General features: G+C 43.2%; 1 protein-coding gene across 1 annotated transcript in view; it reads left to right on the forward strand.

The window, feature by feature from the left end:
* The window catches only part of tmem132c (transmembrane protein 132C), an 815,186-nt gene that overhangs the window by 603,568 nt on the left and 198,420 nt on the right, over positions 1-13,198 (forward strand). The gene's annotated exons all lie outside the window — the stretch shown is intronic.

Here is a 13,198-nt window from a genome sequence, read left to right on the forward strand (position 1 = left end):
GCATCCCTGGAGAACATGGAGAGGTGACGTTTCTGTCCAGGATGCCTCTTCGGACTACAAGTAAGGAAGGTGACAACGGGAACCATTAAAGGAGAGATGCAGGGCTGATGGAACCAGATAGGGGAGTGGATCTGATGGGTCAAGTGTGTTGGGAGTAAAGGGCCTGTCCCACTTGGGCGTCATATGCACGTCACGCAGGTGGCGCGCGAAGATTTTGTGAATCCCAAAATCCTGGGGTGCCGCGTGAGACCACGCGTCACTGCCTACGCCACCACGTCTCACCATGCACGCCATGCGCGCGTGGCGCATAAATTATGTTGTGTTGTGCCTCGTGACCCGTAAATGATGTTGCGTAAATGACGGGCAATTAACGCTCAAGTGGGACAGGCCCTTAAGTTGAGAAACTAGGAAAAGGAAGGGGAAGTATATGGGTGATAGAGGCCAGAGGGGTGCTAGAGAAAGGGAATGAAAATGGGGGCAGTGGAGGAGGTTGAGAATGAACGAATGGATGAATGGATGAATGAATGAATGAATGAATGAATGAATGAATGAATGAATGAATGAATGGATGGATGGATGGATGAATGAATGAATGGATGGATGAATGAATGGATGGATGAATGGATGAATGAATGAATGAATGAATGAATGAATGAATGAATGAATGAATGAATTAATTAATTAATTAATTAATTAATGAATGAATGAATGAATGAATGAGAGAAAGCGAGTGGGGAGTTGGTAAGGGTTACCCTCATGGATTAAGTATGAAAATACTACACTTGCCATTTCTTCTTCAAATTAAAGTTACACTTAAACTTTAAAGGTCATTTAATGAACACAATGGATATCACCATGCCCTAGATGTGAAAAAAAACGAACCAAAAAGGTGGTAAATGTTAATGAACTGAGCATTTCTGTGAAACCTTCAAAGTAATTTAAAAAATCGCAGGAAGCTGTGCAAATTAGCTCCCACTTCGATCCACAAACTTGTAAATGGTGCCGAGATTGAATGTGATAATGCGTGCAAATTACAGAGATGAGAGCGTTGAGTCTTCTGAGCAGACTGGCCTATGATAGAAGTCTTTTGTGATATGCTTAAGAAAATTATTTTCTCTGCAATTATTTCCCCTGCTATCAGCCTTCCTGAGGGCTGTCCCATTGGTGGTAATGGTTACTAACCTGTACAATGCAAGTGTGAGTTCTGTGTGAATAGCGAGGCGTATCATTGAGCAGTTTTAATTGTGATTATTTTTCATTGTAGTTAGAAACATAGAAATATAGGTGCAGGAGTAGGCCATGAGGCACTTCGAGCCAGCACCGCCATTCAATATGATCATGGCTGATCATCTAAAATCAATACCCAGTTCCGGCTTTTTCCCCATAGCCCTAAGAGCTAAATCTAACTCTCTCTTGAAAGCATCCAGTGAATTGGCCTCCACTGCCTTCTGTGGCAGAGAATTCCACAGATTCACAACTCCCTGGATGATAAAGTTTTTCCTCATCACAGTCCTAAATAGCCTAGCCCTGATTCTTAAACTGTGACCCCTGGTTCTGGACGCCCCCAACATCTGGAACATTTTTCCTGCATCTAGCCTGTCCAATCCCTTAAGAATTTTGTATGTTTCTATAAGGTCTCATCCTTCTAAATCCCAGTGAATACAAGCCCAGTCGACCTATTCTTTCATCATGATTGTTCACTGATACAAAGGCACAAAAACACAGGTGCTGAAGAGCTGGACCAGGAGCAGGGATAGTTGGCGATCCTCGTCGGACCCACAGCAACGGTGACAAGTGCAGAAGACAGGTGGGAGCAGTGGCTGAAATGTTGAGCGGTTCCCGTTCACACTTCATGTCCTTCCTTCTTCTCCCTGCTCCAGTCGGGCAAAAGGTACAGAAGCTTGAAAACGACACCGCCAGTCTCAGGAACAGCTTCTTCCCCACTGTTATCAGGCATCCATAAGCTAGAGTACTGTCCGATTCACCTTTACCCCATTGCAGACATTGGACTTTGTCTCTGGAACTGATGCGCTACAATGCTGAGAACTATACTCTGCACTCTGTATCTTCCCCTTTGCTCTACCTGTTATGTTTGAGTTTGGCTTGATTGTACTTATGTATGACGTATCTGATCAGATTGGATAGCATGCAAAACAAAGCGTTTCGCTGTGCCTCGGTACTCGTGACAACAATATACCTAAAGCTAACTCTATGTCCTCAGTGTTGAGTAGCAAACCATGGTGTAGGTGTGAGTGAAGGATTCCAATTGACTTTGAAGGTTTGAGCAACTGATTTGCTCACTATCAATGGTGCCAACATTATGTCTGCCAACTGCTGCACCAGGCTAGATCATATTGCACCTGAGCTTTCATGCAACCTCCCTGCCCATGTTTCCCACGAACCTGCACTAACATCATCCTAAGTGGAGGATGTGCCGAGCTAACCCTCTGTAACCGAAAACCCTCTTATGGAAGCCTTGAGCAGAGTCTGCTATAAGAAGGATGTCATTAGGCTGGGGGGAGCGCAGTGGAGATTTACGAGGATGTTGCAAGGACGGCACGGTAGAGTTGCTGCTTTACAGCGCCATAGACCCGGATTCAATCCTGACTCAGGTGTTGTCTGCATGGAGTTTGTACATTCTCCCCGTGACCTGCATGGGTTTTCTGTGGGACCTCTGGCTTCCTCCCACGCTTCAAAGATGTGCAGGTTTGTAGGTATTTTTTCTATGTATAATTGTAAATTGTCCCGTGTGTGTGTAGGATAACGTTAATGTGCGAGGATAGCTGGTAGGCATGGACTCGATAGGCTGAAGGGCCTGTTTCTACACCGTATCTTTGAACTAAACTAAACTATACTCATGGGCCGGAGCTGTAAGATTGGACGAGCTAGGACTTTGATCCTTGGAGCACAAGAGACCATGGTGTAAATCAGTTTCTGTACTTCCGTGTTTCTAAACTCAACCCTGAGTTAAATTACCTGTAAAGTTTTGACTCCAAGTACAAAGTAAAATGTTTGGTACTTTCCCTTTGACTAAATTAGAAGACGTGCAAAGTTAATCACCCAGCAACTTAATCCAGACTTTAACCCCAGAGTTAGTGGGGATTGGAGAGTTTAGTTGAAAAAGCAGTTCAGGAGATCCTTCAACCCTGCAGCCATTAGATTTTATAATACTGACTGCTAGGCTGTATGGGGATGCTTTGCATTTTTAATAGTTAATTATTGGGTCTTTTTAAGTATTTATTGCTTTCATGTATTGTCCATATTGTATTTTATGTATTTTTTGTCTGCTTTCGTTCTGAATGTGTGGGTTTGTTGGTTGTTGGCTTCTGGACATCTGAATTTCCCTGAGGGGGATCAATAAAATATTTATTATTATTATTATTATTATTATTATTATTATTATTATTATTATTATTATTATTATTATTATTATTATTATTAAACTAAACTAAACCTGGGTAAATGATATGTTATGTTAGAACTTTATTTATCCCAGTGACTGTAACAATACTAAACCTATACCTAAACCGAACCAGGGGATCAGGCTTGCTGGAACTGGAAGGAGACTCGTAGCATCACCTAAACTAGGTTAGTTATTATTGTTCCATGTACTGAGGTACAGTGAGAAGCTTGGTTTTGCATGCTATCCAATGAAATCAGATATACCATACAATCAAGTCAAACTCAAGTACAATAGATAGAGCAAAGGGGAAGATACAGAGTGCAGAATACAGTTCTCAGCATTTATAACTTCCTTGGTGATCAATATTACTTTCGAGATCAAATTTAAGTTTTCCAAATGGGTTATATTGACCATTTTTGTTTCCAAAAATACAGAAGTATTTTCACTGTATGTTGTGAAAAAGTACATAGGTCTTTTATTGTAGTTGATTCAAAATGCTTAAACTATCTTCCAATCTGATTGTCCATATAATTGTCTTGCAGATTAGTCTTACATGGGACCTTGTTGCATATTCCTTGCAGGAAATGAACTATTTCTTTGGCCTGATGTGCTGGATATTTAATTTCAGGCATGTTCTATTTTTATCTTGTGCTTTTTCAGTGAATTGTGAAGTGTGAAAGAAGCTAATGGTCACATTACAAAGAGAGAATGGATCAGTCCTAGTCAGATATTAATTATGTGTCATTAAATACACTGTGTACACTGTGGATGGCTCGATTGTAATCATGATTAGTCTTTCTGCTGTCTGGTTAGCACGCAACAAAAGATTTTCACTGTACCTGGGTGCATATGATAATAAACTAAGCTAAACATTAAATTTGTCTAAAGATAGACACAACAAGCTGGGGTAACTCAGCGGGTAAGACTGGAGAAAAGGAATAGGTTGCGACCCTTCTTCAGACCATTCTTCTGAAACATCACCTATTCCTTTTCTCCAAAGATGCTGTCTGGACCACTGAGTAACTCCAACTTTTTGTGTCTATCTTCATTTTAAACCAGCATCTCGAATTTATTCCTACACCTTAAATTTGTCTAACTTGAATGCAAGACCATTCAGTGAGATTGAGTTTGGTCAAGGGGAAATTTACACGCAGTTCAAGGGGAAATTAATTTGAAAAACCCCACAAAAAGTGCTGGTGGGGATGGAAGATGCGGATCAGGTGAACATTATCCTTGTTCCGTCTGGGGGGAGGGGGAAGCAAGAGCAGAATTGTGGGACACAGAGATACCAGTGAGGGCTCCACCCATGACAGCAGTGGGGTAACCATGTTGACTGAAGAAAGAGGATCATAACAAGAGGAGTTGAGTTCAGGAGCAAAGAGGTCCTTCTGCAGTTGTACAGGGCCCTAGTGAGACCACACTTGGAGTATTGTGTGCAATATTGGTCTCCAAATTTGAGGAAGGACATTCTTGCTATTGAGAGAATGCAGCATAGGTTTACAAGGTTAATTCCCGGGATGGCGGGACTGTCATACGCTGAGAGAATGCAGCGGCTGGGCTTGTATACTCTGGAATTCAGGAGGATGAGAGGGAATCTTATTGAAACATATAAGATTATTAAGGGTTTGGACGCGCTAGAGGCAGGAAACATGTTCCCGATGTTGGGGGAGTCCAGAACCAGGGGCCACAGTTTAAGAATAAGGAATGGAGATGAGGAAACACTTTTTCACACAGAGAGTTGTGAGTCTGTGGAATTCTCTGCCTCAGAGGGTGGTGGAGGCTGGTTCTCTGGATACTTTCAAGAGAGAGCTTGATAGGGCTCTTGAAGATAGCAGTCAGGGGATATGGGGAGAAGGCAGGAACGGGGTACTGATTGTGGATGATCAGCCATGGTCACATTGAATGGCGGTGCTGGCTTGAAGGGCCGAATGGCCTACTCTTGCACCTATTGTCTATTGTTTATTGCCTATTATCTCAAATGTCCTAGAGTGGGAAGCCTCACCTTGGGATCAGAGGGAGATGGAGAAATGAAGACGCGAGGAACCGCAGATGCTGGAATCATGCGTAGAACTCGAAGTTCAGGAACAACTAAGCAGGTCAGGCAGCATCTCTGGAGGACGTGGATGGGCGATGTTTCGGGTCAGAACCTGAAACGTCACCTATCCATTTAGTTCAGAGATGCTGCCAGACCCGCTGAGATACTCCAGCATTTTGGTAAATCTGGTTCTTGATTCCCCCACCCTAGGTTAAAGACTGTGCATTTGCCCGAGCTATTCCCGTCATGATTTTATACACCTCAATCAGGTCACCCCTCAGCCTCCTGCGCTCCAAGGTCCTAATCTGCCCAATTTCTCTCTGCAGTTCAGGTGCTCGAGTCCTGACAACATCCTCGTATCTTCTTTGGACTCTTTTCAGATTAATGGCATCCTTCCTTTAACAAGGAACCTGACAAAACTGAACACAATTAGAGAGAAGAATGAAAGCATAAAATACCCTCCCATATCAACAGCAGATTTCAAAATCAATAATTTGGAGAATGAAGAGCAACTTAATGGTCTGATGTTGCATTAATTTAGCACCATTAATATATCACTGTAATTGCCATGATAGGGGTAGTTTGATCACAAAAGAAAGACAATGCTTGGTACAAAATTGGAATTAACTTAATTTTAACTACATTCACCTAATGGACAATAAGACAGGGAATAAAAAAAATAGTAAGGATAAATGGTTATATCACAGCAGATGGGATTCTGTGATTAATAGCGCACTGGAAATGTTATTGACTTTAGATTTTTTAGATCTTAGACTATAGAGATACAGCATGAAAACAGGCACTTTGGCCCACCGAGCCCATGCCGACCAGCGATCCCCCCATACACTAGTACGATCCTACACATAAGGAACAATTTACAAATTTACCGAAGGCAATTAACCTACAAATCTGTACCAGGGCAGCATGGTAGCGTAGCGGTAGAGTTGCTGCCTTACAGCGCTTCGCAGCGGCAGAGTCCCGGGTTTGATCCCGACTACGGATGCTATCGGGATGGAGTTTGTACGTTCTCCCCGTGACCTGCGTGTGGTTTCTCTGAGAGCTTCAGTTTCCTCCCACACTCCAAAGACGTACAGGTTTGTAGGTTAATTGGCTTCGGTAAAATTGTAAATTGTCTCTCGTGTATAGGATAGTGCTAGTGTATCGCTGGTGGGTCTTGGACTCAGTAGGACTCAGTAGGCCAACACTACACCTGATATTCGAGACACAAGGAACTGCAGATGCTGGAATGTTAAGCAAAACACAAACTGCTGGGGTGACTCAGCAGATCAGGCAGCATCTGCGGAAGGCATGGACAGGCCTTTCTTCTGAAGAGGTGTTCTGACCTGAAAAGTCGCCCATCCGTTCCCTCCACAGATGCAACCTGAGTTCCTCCAGCAATTTGTGTGTTACATTATAGCTGATAACTTTTGATAAACGTGTACAATTTTGTTTTGTTTCTTGTGGCAATAAATACAGATCTTTCAACCGAGCATAGCACAACCTTACATCATGAGTGCAGAATTAGGCCATTCAACCCATCAAGTCTAGTGTGCCATTCCATCATGGCTGATCTATTTTTCCCTCTCAACCTCATTCCCCTGCCTTCTCCCCATTACCTTTGATGCCCCTTACTAAGCAAGAACCTAACCATCTCCACTTTAAAAATACCCATTGACTTGGCCTCCACCGCCATCTATGGCAATGAATTCCACAGATTCACTGCCTTCTGGCTAAAGAAATTCCTCCTCATCTCCATTCCAAAGGTACGTCCTTTTATTCTGTGGCTGTGCCCTCTGGTCCTAGACTCGTCCACTAGTGAAAACATCCTCTCCACATCATTGTGTTTAAGAAGGAACTGCAGATGCTGGAAAATCGAAGGTACACAAAAAAGCTGGAGAAACTCAGCGGATGCAGCAGCATCTATGGAGCGAAGGAAATAGGCAACGTTTCGGGCCGAAACCCTTCTTCAGACTCTCCACATCATTGCTGGGACCATCGATATTCTCCACAGCTTTTAATCAAGTGCTAACAAGTGTCTTCTAGTTTGGCTTCGACAGCTGGGTTGTGAGAAAATGATACTGCACACCAGCTAATGTCCACATTCATTTTATTTTTATCGATAGCCTAATGGATAAAATAAATCAGAGAATGAACTGGACAACCACAGACATGCATTTAATTTAACATACATTACGTGAAAAATGTGGAGAGGCACGCCTCATTTTCCTTTCACGGGACTAATCCTACATGGATCAAATGGAGTTCCTACATTATGGTTCATTGCAAACTCTTGCCATAAATTTTGCTTTAATTCATTTGTTATTGGAAACCAGTCTGAGAGCACTGGATACTTATTGATGCTTGAAACAAATGGTCTGCATTGCGTGAATGACTTTAAAGGTCTGCTCCATATGAAAATGTTTCCCATACCAGGAAATGCAGGAAAAAATAAGCCTGTTTTGCCAATTAATCTGATCGATGCCAGCCTCGTTGTGTGAAAATCAGTAGGCATTGGTTCACCCAGGTTTAATAAGTGATTTACTCCAACTATTGTAGATCTTGATCCAGCATTTATATAATTCCACTGTTAGAGTTTCTTTTAATTGTGCATTGATGAATTGTGTCCATATTTTGTAAGATATTGTAAACCTTTTAACACTGAACTTACTTGATGTTAGCTTTCATCTTTCACATGCCATGAGATATTGGCAATTGAAGTTTAGATTTTTGACTTTGGACTTTAGAGATACAGTGCGGAAAAAGGTCCTTCTGCCCCCAGCGAGCCGACCAGCAATTACCCTGTACACTCGCATTAGCCCACACACTAGGGACAATTTACAATGTTTACCAATTGACCAACAAGAACGACAGTACGTCTTTGGAGTGTGGGAGAAGACCAGAGCACTCGAAGAAAACCCACGTGGTCACAGGGAGAACGTACAAACTCCATACAGACAGCACCCGTCGTCAAAATTGGACAGGTCGCTCGCGCTGTAAGGCAGCAACTCTACTGCTGCACCACTGTGCATTTATTATGAGGCAGTTTTGTTTTTGGGATTAGAGATACAGCATGGAAACAGGCCCTTCGGCCACCAAGTCCATGCCAACCATTGATCAGCTGTTCACACTAGTTCTATGTTATCCCAATTTTTGGGCAATTTTTACAGAGAAAATTTAACATACAAAACCGCACTCTTTGGGATTTGGGAGGAAACCAAAGGAAACCCAAGTAGTCACAGGGAGAATGTGCAAACTCCACACAGACAGCACCTGAGGTCGGGATCGATCCTGAGTCGCCAATGTTTTGAGGCAGCAGCTCTACCAGCTGTGCCACTGTGCCTCCCAAAATCGTTCTATTTTGCTTTAACAGCTCAAGTTTGTTATCAAATTCCAAGCAAGATTTTGATATCAGATAATTTCGTCTTAGGAAATACTAAATCAAAATTGTGTTTTGTAACTAGAGTCCTTCAGTGTGGAAACAGATCCTACAGTGTTTCAGGTCGAGACCCTTCACATTGAGCTCAGTCAGTCTGAAGAATGGTCTCTACCTGAAATGTCACCTACTTCTTTTCTCCAGAGATGCTGCCTGACCTGCGGAGTTACTCAATAATTTTGTGTCTATCGTCCTACACATAAATGACTGTGTATCAACCTATTTGATCTCATTATATTATACACCTCTATAAGATCACCCCTCATCCTCCTGCACGGATAAATCCCTAGCCTGCCCGACTTCTCCCTAAAGCTCAGCACCTAAAGTCCTGGCAACATCTTCGTAACTGATGATAATTATATCTGCTTTTGTCATGTCTGACAATCAATTAACTTAAAGTTGTCTGAGGAAGGACATTATTGCCATAGAGGGAGTGCAGAGAAGGTTCACCAGACTGATTCCTGGGATGTCAGGACTGTCTTATGAAGAAAGACTGGATAGACCTGGTTTATACTCTCTAGAATTTAGGAGATTGAGAGGGGATCTTATAGAAACTTATAAAATTCTTAAGGGGTTGGACAGGCTAGATTCAGGAAGATTGCTCCCGATGTTGGGGAAGTCCAGGACAAGGGGTCACAGCTTAAGGATAAGGGGGAAATCCTTTAAAACCGAGATGAGAAGAACTTTTTTTCACACAGAGAGTGGTGAATCTCTGGAACTCTCTGCCACAGAGGGTAGTCGAGGCCAGTTAATTGGCTATATTTAAGAGGGAGTTAGATGTGGCCCTTGTGGCTAAGGGGATCAGGGGTATGGAGAGAAGGCAGGTACAGGATGCTGAGTTGGATGATCAGCCATGATCATATTGAATGGCGGTGCAGGCTCGAAGGGCCGAATGGCCTACTCCTGCACCTAATTTCTATGTTTCTATGTTTCTATGTCCAATGCAAAGCTAGTTTCTCCCATCAAAAATATAATATCTGCAGATGTTTCACGGCCTGTTCAGTCCAATCTTCTGAAGAAAAACATTTTATAATATTTACTCCACTCAGCCAAAAATAAGCACTAGGGCCTGAAAAGGATGCGGGTGAATTTTAGACCCTGGATTGGAATGCCAGGTACACATTTTCAAGATCTGAGATTCCAAGATGGTCGACATTTTTGTTCCTACATACTTGCACGTCTGTGGAGTGAGGTAGAAACAGAGTAAACCCACACGGTCACAGGGAGGACGTACAAACTCCGTACAGACAGCACCCATAGTCAGGATCAAACCCGGGTCTCCTCTGCGATATGGCAGCATCTCTACCACTGTGCCGCCCGATTCTCTTTTTAAATTTCTTGAGAATTACTTCTACTAATTTGCTAAAATTGGGTCACCAAGTTCGTGTTTGGCAAAGCTTCGTATCTTTATCATTTTGATCAGCATTTAATCACTCTTTCCTATGTTGGGACCAAGCTGCGTACAATATGGGAGTGCTTCACCATCTCTGTACAATTATTGATTGAATCTCGAATACATCTGACCATGTTTGACATTGACCACGAATGATCCAGTGATGTACAATGCTTCTGAAGCTAAGTAGAGTCACTGGGATAAGAGTATAAAGGTGGCGGGGGCAAGACAGAGTAGATAATTTCCTAACGTGTAGGAAGGAACTGCAGATGCCAGTGTACACCAAAGATAAACACAAAATGTTGGAGTAACTCAATGGGACAGGCAGCATCTCTGGTGAGAAGGAATGGGTGATGTTTGGGTCGAGACCCTCCTTCGGACTGAGAGTCAGGAGAGAGGGAGTCTGGAGCTATGGAAGGGCAAGATGTGAAAATGATAGTTCAAAGCAGATGATGATAAGGAAATGTAGAATGGTTCAGTGTTAGCTGAGGGGAAGGTGACAACAATGGCAGCAGTAATATTTAATCAGGAGGACAGTAGAATAAGTCGGAGAACTAGGATGGAGGAGGGACAGAGAAAGAGGGAAAGCAAGGGATACTTGAAATTAGAGAAGTTAATATTCATACTGCTGGGTTGTAAGCTGCTCGTGAAACATGAGGTGCTGTTTCTCCAATTTGCGTTGGGCCTCACTCTGACAATTTCCTAATCAATTAACATAATTTCCCATGAAAGACTCTTTCTTGAATTCTGCAGAGGAAAACCGATTGTCTCCTCTAATTCTGGGCCCTTGATCCGGTTTGGTTTGGTTTAGTTTACTTTAGGGACACAGCATGGAAACCAGTTCTTTTGGCCCAATAAGTCCATGCCAACTATCCATCCCCCATATGCTAGTTCTATGTTATCCCACTTTCCTCACACATTCCAAAGAAATGCAGGTTTGTCGGTTAATTGGTCTCCGTAAAATTGCCCCCGGTGTGCAGGGAGGCGATGTGAAAGAGGGGTGACATAGAACTAGTGGGAATGGGTGATCAATGGTCGGCCTGGATTTAGGCCTGTTTCCATGCTATATCTTTAATCATTGTTGTTGATGGTGAAAGACGGTAACCGTGGTTTCAAACCCGTATCAATCAGGAGACACTTCAGAAGTGCCACAATTTACAATGCAAAATAACATGAATTTAGAAGTTATAGGAGCAGAATCAGGCCATTCAGCCCATCAAGTCTACTCTGCCATTCAACCATTCAATAAGGGCGGGGGGTGGGAGCATGGGGGTGGGGGGTGGGTGCAAAAGTGTCCTGTTCCGAAACGTCACCTATCCATTTTCTCCAGAGATGCTGTCTGACCCTCTGGGTTATGGGTTACTCCTGCACTTATTGTCTTTCATTGAAAAGCAGCATCTGCAGTTCCGGTGTCTATCTGAGGAAATGTCATTATTAGGAGGGATTGTATTTTGAGTTTAATAGTGCTGTGACAGAGTCAGCTGATGTTCCAACTCCCTTGTGAAAACACTGCCATTCTAATTTGGTGAAAGGACAATAGCTTTTCTTACAAGGATGAAGAGTGAAAGCAGCTGACATGAGCACTATCTGCTTCTTCATGAGATACCCTTCTGAATGCTATCAGTAGCAGCCCAGCCTGGGAGAAAGGTCCACTTAGGATCACCCGCGTTCTGCGATACTGCTTTCCATCGAACAGCTTTAGCGGTAAAAGCAGAAATTGCTGATTACCAACCTTGTTGATGGTAGAGGATTGATTTCTTGAAAATATCTGGAATGTAGTTAATGTGTGTGTGTCAACAGCAATGATATCCGCAGGAGATAAGGAACTGTACGAGTTTACAAAAGCAGTCTTGATGTATCGAGTTCCAATTGAGAGAATGAACAGAAACCATGACTCTTGCCGCATGTAACTCATTGCCACAGTCCGCTCTATCATCTTTGCAATTATTTTGTTTCACGCCTCTGAAAAGCTTTCAGATAATCTTAAAGGCCATAGAACTAAATAATCAGAAGTACTTTCTGTCCTGGGCCTCTTCCATTGTCAGAGGGAGAGGGCCACAGGTAAACAAGGGGAACAGCACCTGCGCTCTTTTTCAAGAGCTTACAACCCAGCGGTATAAACATTGAATTCTCCAATTATAGTTTTAGATTTAGAGGTACAGTGTGGAAACAGGCTCTTTGGCCCACCGAGGCCAGCGATCATCCATATACTAGTTCCATCTTACACACCAGAGACAATGGAACTGGATCTCTGGCGCTGTAAGGCACCAGCTCTACCATTGTGCCACTGTGCTGCGGGTAACTAAACCTTCCTCTGGTTCACACTTCAAGCCTCTTCTCTCCTTATTTCACCCCCATTTGTCTTTTCATCTCTGGCCTTTGTCCAACTATTTGTCAAAGCTTCCCCCCCCCCCCCCCCTCACCTGCATCTACGTATCAGCTGCCTGAAAACAAAAGACACAAAATGCTGGAGTAACTCAGCGAGTCATGCAGTATCTCTGGAGGACATGGATAGGTGACGTTTCGGGTCGAGAACCTCTTCTGACTGAAAGTTTCTGACTCGTATTGTGACCTATCAACGTTCTCCTGAACTGCTGCCTGACCTGCTGAGTTCATGTTGCAGTTATAAAGGGCGTTGGTGAGGCTGCTTTTAGAGTATTGTGTCCAGTTCTGGGCATCATGTTAAAGGAACTATGTTGTTAAGTTGGAAAGGGTGCAGAGAAAACCTGCAAGGATGTTGCCAGGACTCGAGGGTCTGAACTATAGAGGGAGGTTGAACAGGCTGGGGCTCTTCCCTGGAGCGCAAGAGGATCTATTATGGTGTACAAAGTCAGGAAAGGAATAGATCGGGTAGACGCACAGAGTCTCTTGCCCAGAGTGGGGGAATCGAGAACCAGAGGGCATAGCTATAAGGTGAAGGGGGAAACATTTTAT

This window comes from Amblyraja radiata, chromosome 25, assembly GCF_010909765.2.
Source record: "Amblyraja radiata isolate CabotCenter1 chromosome 25, sAmbRad1.1.pri, whole genome shotgun sequence".
Lineage (NCBI taxonomy): Eukaryota > Metazoa > Chordata > Chondrichthyes > Rajiformes > Rajidae > Amblyraja > Amblyraja radiata.